This window comes from Montipora foliosa, chromosome 2 (genome assembly GCF_036669935.1).
Source record: "Montipora foliosa isolate CH-2021 chromosome 2, ASM3666993v2, whole genome shotgun sequence".
NCBI classification, from domain to species: domain Eukaryota; kingdom Metazoa; phylum Cnidaria; class Anthozoa; order Scleractinia; family Acroporidae; genus Montipora; species Montipora foliosa.
Genome location: NC_090870.1, coordinates 31,457,673 through 31,466,072, shown reverse-complemented (window position 1 = coordinate 31,466,072; position 8,400 = coordinate 31,457,673).

Below are 8,400 nucleotides of genomic sequence, written 5' to 3'. Positions count from 1 at the left end.
AAGCGAAACTGTTTACCGTTTTATGGAAAGGGAGTTGAATATTGAGGGCGCACGCTACATTGAATTTCAGCGAGTTCATCGCATCGGAGCCAAAAAACCAGGAAATTCTCGGCTGATAATCGCACGTTTCTTAAAATATCCTGACAGAGAACGAGTTTTTAAACGAGCATTGGACAGGAGGGGGCATATCGATGTCAAGATTTATATGGATCTGCTGAGAGAGATTCAGGAGGGAAGGAAGAAACAGTGGCCCTTACTCAAACATACGAGGGAGGAAGGAAAGATAGCTTTTTTCAGCAAGAAAGAACCGGACAAACTCTTTATCGAAGGACGCTTAAGTACCACTTAAAAGACTTAAATTGCTATTAGCTTAGCTTTATGGCCGTTTTTACTTATCCTTACTTCAGTTTTCTTCTTTAGTGGGGGTTTCTAGTTGCAAGTCGAAACAGTACCAATTCCCATGAGCTGCACGTTGGATATCATTATCAGCAGCTTTTGTAATGTTTTATTGTGTTCTGTGTTAACGCTTTCTCTCGGTGTCGCCTGCTATCCTTTAAGGCCTCATGGGTTTTTCATTGCACTCAATCAATATGCAATTTGGATGTGAAATTATTATTATCATAATTGTAATGCCCTGCACCTTGAAAGGTCATGTTAGCTCCAATCGAGATAAATCACGTAGACTTTAAGATACTCTCGTTGAATGTGCGAGGGCTTCGTTCACCCATAAAGAGAAAAGCTCTCTTCCTTTGGTTGGATCAGCGAAGGTATGATATTGTTTTCCTTCAAGAAACTTATAGTACACCTGACGTCGAGGACATTTGGAGGACACTACGGCAGGGTAAACTTTATTTTTCACATGGTTCCAATCACAGTCGCGGCGTGATGATTCTGGCTAGAAGTGACCTAGATTTAAAGTTAAAATCAATAAAGTCGGATGACGATGGTCGTTTTATTATAATGGAGGCCAAAATTCAAGATTCGTCGTTTTTGCTTGTTAATGTTTACGCACCTAATAAAACTCCAGATCAATGTAGCTTTTTTGATAAGCTGAACAACAACATAGAAGAATATGTAGCAAACACGGAACCTAGATTAATTGTTGGAGGGGACTTTAATGTCCCGCTCAATCCTGATTTTGATTGTTCTGGTGGGAATTCATCCAGAATAGACTCAGTTAAAAATATTCAAGACCTGTGTCTTGATTTTGATCTAGTAGACATTTGGCGTGTTAGGAACCCACAAACTAAACGTTTTACCTGGAGACAAAAAAGTCCTTTTATTCAAAGAAGACTCGATTACTGGCTGATTAGCGACTGTTGTCAAGAAGATATTGAAAAGTCTGATATTGTACCTTCTATAAACTCTGACCATTCGGCAATAGTTTTACGTTTACATAGTATCGACAAACAAAGGCATGGCCCTTCCTTTTGGAAATTCAATGGAAGTCTTGTAAATGATGTCAATTACGTTACATTGATAAACGAAAGCGTACCAATTTGGTTAAACGAATTTAAAGACATTGATGATAAAAGACTTCTCTGGGATCTAATAAAATACAGAATTAGGCAAGAAACAATTAAATACAGTAAAACGAAGGCACGTGAAAAGCGAGAGAAAATCTCCGAAATTGAAGCGTCCTTGAGGAATAGTGAGGAAAACTGCAGTGCTAACCCTACTGATGCTAACTGTGAACGCGTTGAGATTTTGCCAATGGAATATGACTCCCTCTACGAAGAGATGGCCAAAGGTGCAATAATTCGTTCAAAAGCCACTTGGTATGAAAAGGGAGAAAAAAGCAATAAGTACTTCTTAAATTTAGAAAATCACAGGAAAACGAAAAGCTCAGTCTGCAAGGTCTTTAATGATGAGGGGACTTTGGTTACAGATCCTAAAAAAGTACCACTGGAAATTGAAAAGTACTACTCCAATCTCTCCAAGAGTGATCTCCTCACTCCGTCCGAAGATTTGTTATGTAGCTTTCTAAATCACCCCTGGATACCAAGACTAAGTGTTGACCAGGTCCAAACCTGTGAAGGAGCGCTGACTGTTCCTGAATGTTTTAAGTGTCTCCAATTTTTTGGCTGTAATAAGTCACCAGGCAATGATGGACTAACAGTTGAATTTTATAAAGCCTTTTGGAATACAGTAGGAAATTTGGTGGTTGACAGTTTAAATTTTGCCTACGAATACGGTGAGCTATCGAACTCCCAAAAAGAGGCTATTATAACGTTGATCGAGAAGAAGGATAGAGATAAAAGATATTTATCAAACTGGAGACCAATCTCACTGATTAACGTAGACGTAAAAATAGGATCAAAAGCCATTGCCAAAAGATTGGAAAAGGTTCTTCCTTACGTAATCCATCACAATGCGCATATGCGCATATGTTAAAGGTAGAACAACTTTTGATGCTGTAAGAACCATAGAGGACGTTATGGATTTCACGGAAAAGTGTCATATTGATGGAAGATTGATCTGCATAGACTTTCAGAAAGCGTTTGATACTGTAAAGAGGGAATTCATGTTTCGCACTTTATCTGCATTTGGCTTTGGTTCTTCGTTTATTCAATAAGTTTATACTTTGTACAATAATATTTCCAGTTGTGTCCTAAACAATGGCTACTCGACCTCGTTGTTTGCTGTCGAGTGGGGAGTCAGGCAAGGTGATCCCCTATCAGCCTATCTTTTCATTATGGTCTTAGAAATTTTGTGTATTAGCATACGTGGTAATAATGACATTCAGGGAATTCCGGTGGATAACAAAGAGATTAAACTTGGACTATTCCCAGATGATCTGACTGGGTTTGTAAGAAACAACCCTTCTTTGACACAATTTTTAGATGTAGAACGTTTCGGAAAATGTTCTGGACTTAAGTTGAACGAAGAAAAGACAGAGATGTTGTTATTAGGTAATTGTGCCCAAACTACAGCATCAAATTGAATCAAGTCCCAGAGCGATAGTGTGTTTAAAAAATCCGTTAAGATACTTGGACTGCATTTTACATACGATAAACGGTTTAAAAAAAAGCTGAATTTTGAGGAACTAATTAACGCTATGAAACACAAGCTACGAAATTGGAGATGGCGAGACCTCACAATTATTGGCAGAATCCAAATTGTCAAAACGTTCATTATCCCAATTTTTCTCTATCGAGCCAGCTTGTTATGCGTTGACAAGGCATTTTTGAAGAATTCGAATACGATAATTTATGATTTTATCTGGAAAGGCAAAGATAAAGTTAAGCGTTCTGCGATTATAAATGATATCGAAAATGGGGGACTCAAAGCGCCGCATTTGAAAACTATAACTGAAACCCAGAAAATACTTTGTTGCAAGAAACTCATGAATGACCAGGCAGCCAGTTGGAAAACTATTTTATTAAATTACTTACAGCCAGTTGGAGGTAAAATGATTTTATGTTGTAATTTTGACATTAAAAAACTGCCTAAAAGGTTACCAACATTCTATGAAGAATGTTTGAATTGCTTTGCTAAGTGTTCAGCAGCAAATTATGATTCCATTCATATATCTCACACAGTCGAATCAGTTTCAAACATTATTTTATGGAACAATAAATTAATTTGCATTGATGGAAAATCCTTTTATTTTAAAACGTTGCAAGAAAAAGGTATTTTTAGACTTGGGGACTTACTAGATGAAAATAATGATTTTATTATTAAAAGTAAGTTAAGAGAGCTTAATATCTCACCATTGGAAGCTTTTAGGCTTATGTCTGTGATCGACGCCATTCCTTTGGAATGGTGTGAAAAACTGAAAACGTCTGCTTGCGGTATTTGCAACGAACCATTTGTTACACAGGATCAGTGCAAACTGATTTTAAACAGTGAAATAGTTCAAATAAAGTCTGTTGTGTCTAAGACTATTAACAAAGAGCTTCGGAGTAGAGTAATCACTCCGCCGACTGCTCAGTTAAGGTTTAATCATCAATTTCCAATTTTTTCCAATTGGAAAAAAATATATAGCCTGCCTTTTCGTGTCACTTCTTACACGAAATTACATGAATTTCAGTACAAAATCCTGAATAAGTGTCTAACCACAAATGTATTTCTTCATATGATTGGCATTTATCTATCTCCAGCGTGTTCTTTTTGTGGAGATGCGGACAAGACCCTTGAGCAAATTCTTGTATATTGTAACTATTCCGAGAGCTTCTGGACAGAAGTCATTAAATGGCTTGGTGATCAAGGTATTAAGATTCAAAGGCTCTCACTTAAAGATATATTGTTTGGGATCTTCTCTTGCGAAGATGAATTATATGTGAACCATATCTTGTTGATAGCGAGACAATATCTGTACTCTTGTAGATGCAACAATAGTATTAGGGTATTTATCGCAAAAATTAATATAGTATATCAACTTGAGACAATATACAAAAATTGGGTTTTATCAACGGAGTTGATAATGTAAATCGGCCACCGTACAGAGATTCTAAAAGCTGACGTTTCGAGCGTTAGCCCTTCGTCAGAGCGAATCAAGGGATTATGGGTTACGTGTAGTTTTTACAGTAGAGTAGGAGCTACGCTATTGGTGGTAACATCGCATCGTGAAAAATAGGAATATATTAGTTAAATGAAAAGCGTTCGTTAATACCGTGAGGATTAAGGGTGCCGATTTGGAAGATGAATTTTTGTTCCAGATTCTTGCGGCTTTCCGTAGTACCTAGATGAAGGGAAAGGCCGCAGATAGCCATGTGTTTTTTGGAGTGGTTAGGCAGATTAAAATGGCGAGCGACTGGCTTAGATGCATCCTTGTCATTCTTTTGAACATCGTGAAGGTGTTTGCGGAATCGGTCACCTAGTCGTCTACCTGTCTCACCAATGTATAATTTATTGCATAACGTGCAAGTTATGCAATAAATGACATTTGCGGAGGTACATGTGAAACGATCGGTGATCTTCGCAGATCGCTTAGGTCCCGATATCTTGCTAGTGTTAACAATGGAAAGACAAGTTTTGCATCGTGAGCGCGCGCATTTGAAAGTGTCGGGTTGCTCGTTAGTTTTGAGCGCGCTTCTAACTAAAAAGTTGCCTACGTTTTTGTCGCGTTTGAATGAAATAAGTGGTGGTTGCGAAAAGATTCTACCAGTCTCGGGATCACTTTGGAGTAATTTAAAATTACTAAGAATGATGCTTTTGACTGCGTGATTATGAGGATGGAAAGTGAGGGTGAATGGAATTCTGTCATTCTTATCTTTTTGTGTTGTTTGTAGTGATGACTGTCGATCAAATTGTTGGGCGCGATGATGGCCCGCTTTGACCACAGAGACAGGATAGCCACGTTTTTCGAAGAACTGGCACATCTCCTCTGATTTGCTGGAAAAATCGGAGTCATCACTACATAGACGTCGAAGTCTAAGAAATTGAGAATAAGGAATGGATTTCTTGACATGTGATGGATGTGACGATGAATACAACAAATAACTGTGTGAATCGGTAGGTTTGTAGTGCACACTAGTACATAGCACGTTGCCTCTAATAGAAACTTTGATATCTAGGAAAGCCAATGAAGTTTCCGAAATTTCCCAGGTATGTTTAAGAGCCGGATGAAAAGAGTTGACGGAGGTTATAAATTGATCGAGTTCTTCTCTGCTGGATGAAATAGCGCAGATGCAGTCGTCGATGTAGCGGCCGTAGAGTTCAGGTTTGGGGCCGTTGTATTGATTAAAAAATTGGTGTTCAACATATCCTACAAAAAGATTGGCATAGCTAGGTCCCATTCTTGTGCCCATCGCTACACCATTAATTTGTTTGTAATAGTTGCCGGCGAATGAAAAACAGTTAAGCGTTAAAACTAGTTCGGCAAGGCGGAGGAGCGTTTCCGAGCTAGGTTCTTTGACAGTGCGTTCATCGAAAAAGTGTTTAAGTGCTTGAAGACCTTCATTATTAGGAATGACTGTGTATAGAGATGTAATGTCCATGATGAAAATAAGTTTGTCTTGGCCGGAAAAATTGAAATCGCGGAAAATTTGTAGTGCGTGTGTACTGTCTTTACTGTATGATGGCAAAGATTTGACGATAGGTGTCATAATCCTGTCTAAGTAGCTAGAAATGAGTTCGGTGGGGCAACTACATGTACAGGCAGAAACGATAGGGCGACCTGGGTTGTTGAGTTTGTGAATTTTAGGAAAAAAGTAAATGCACGAAGTTCTAGGGGTGTTGATAATGAGATTAGTGGCAGTGTCCGGTAATTCTTGATTAACTATAAGATTTTGAATGGTGTCTTTGACAAGTTTTTGATTTTTGGAAGTGAGATCTTTAGGGATTTTGGCATAAAACGAGGTATCCGAAATTTGCCGCAAAGCTTCTTTTTGGTAAAGGTTGGACCGCCAAACAACTACCGCGCCGCCTTTGTCGGCCGATTTGACAACTATGTTGTTGCGTTTACTAAGATTTTTAAGTGCTGCCCACTCTTCCGAGGAAAGGTTGGAAAATTTAGTGTTGCGATTGAATTTAAGTTTGTGAATGTCGTGATGGCATTTTTTGGCGAAAAAATCTAAAGAGGAAAATTGTCTCTCTGGGGGAGTCCATTTGGATTTGCGGACTTGAAGTGTTTCAAAAATATCTTTATTAGAAGTGTCCGAATCGTCCTCTTTGTCGTGAAAAAAGGCTTTTAACTGAATGCGGCGAAGGAATTTTTCAACATCTTGCTTAATAGAAAATTCGTCGGTGCGTTTGGTAATAGGGACAAAATTTAGGCCCTTACTGAGAACAGATTTCTCTGAGTCAGTAAGCGGAAGATTTTCTGGAATTGTAATTACGGTATTATGGCTATGCAATGAAGTGTCGTCGGTAATTTGCGGACCTATTAATTGTTGAAGTTTTAGAGTCTTGGTTTGGTGTAAATGGTCAAACAATCCAGAATCTAGAACTTCGTGCATTTACTTTTTGCCTAAAATTCACAAACCCAACAACCCAGGTCGCCCTATCGTTTCTGCCTGTAGTTGTCCCACCGAACTCATTTCTAGCTACTTAGACAGGATTATGACGCCTATCGTCAAATCTTTGCCATCATACATTAAAGACAGTACACACGCACTACAAATTTTCTGCGATTTCAATTTCTCCGGCCAAGACAAACTTATTTTCACCATGGACATTACATCTCTATACACAGTCATTCCTAATAACGAAGGTCTTCAAGCACTTAAACACTTTTTCGATCAACGCACTGTCAAAGGACCTAGCTCGGAAACGCTCCTCCGCCTTGCCGAACTAGTTTTAACGCTTAACTGTTTTTCATTCGCCGGCAACTATTACAAACAAATTAATGGTGTAGCGATGGGCACAAGAATGGGACCTACAATCGGCGTCAAAATTGTTGAGACACTCTTATCCTTTAAAGTCGATTTCAAGCTCGGCGGCGCAAATGGCCCCCTCCCCCGCACCCCCGGGACAATGTTGTGTTTTTCTGTTTTCTACGAGCCTTGTCGACAGCGGTACAACATTGATTAGGGTGGGGGAGGGAGGGGTATCCCGGAAACGTACTTTCTGGACAAGTTTTCTTTGCAAACAATGAATGTGTCGTTGCCAGTGTGCTCTGTTGGCAACTGTCTCAACTAATTTTGTCGCTGATTGTAGCTATGCCAATCTTTTTGTAGGATACGTTGAACACCAATTTTTTAATCAGTACAACGGCCCCAAACCTGAACTCTACGGCTGCTACATCAACAACTGCATCGGCGCTATTTCATCCAGCAGAGAAGAACTCGATCAATTTATAACCTCCGTCAACTCTTTTCATCCGGCTCTTAAACATACCTGGGAAATTTCGGAAACTTCATTGGCTTTCCTAGATATCAAAGTTTCTATTAGAGGCAACGTGCTATGTACTAGTGTGCACTACAAACCTACCGATTCACACAGTTATTTGTTGTATTCATCGTCACATCCATCACATGTCAAGAACTCCATTCCTTATTCTCAATTTCTTAGACTTCGACGTCTATGTAGTGATGACTCCAATTTTTCCAGCAAATTAGAGGAGATGTGTCAGTTCTTCGAAAAACGTGGCTATCCTGTCTCTGTGGTCAAAGCAGGCCATCATCGCGCCCAACAATTTGATCGACAGTCATCACTACAAACGTCACAAAAAGATAAGAATGACAGAATTCCATTCACCCTCACTTTCCATCCTCATAATCACGCAGTCAAAAGCATCATTCTTAGTAATTTTAAATTACTCCAAAATGATCCCGAGACTGGTAGACTCTTTTCACAACCTCCACTTATTTCATTCAAATGCGACAAAAACGTAGGCAACTTTTTAGTTAGAAGCGTGCTCAAAACTAACGAGCAACCCGGCACTTTCAAATGCGCGCGCTCACGATGCAAAACTTGCCTTTTCATTGTTAACACTAGCAAGATATCGGGACCTAA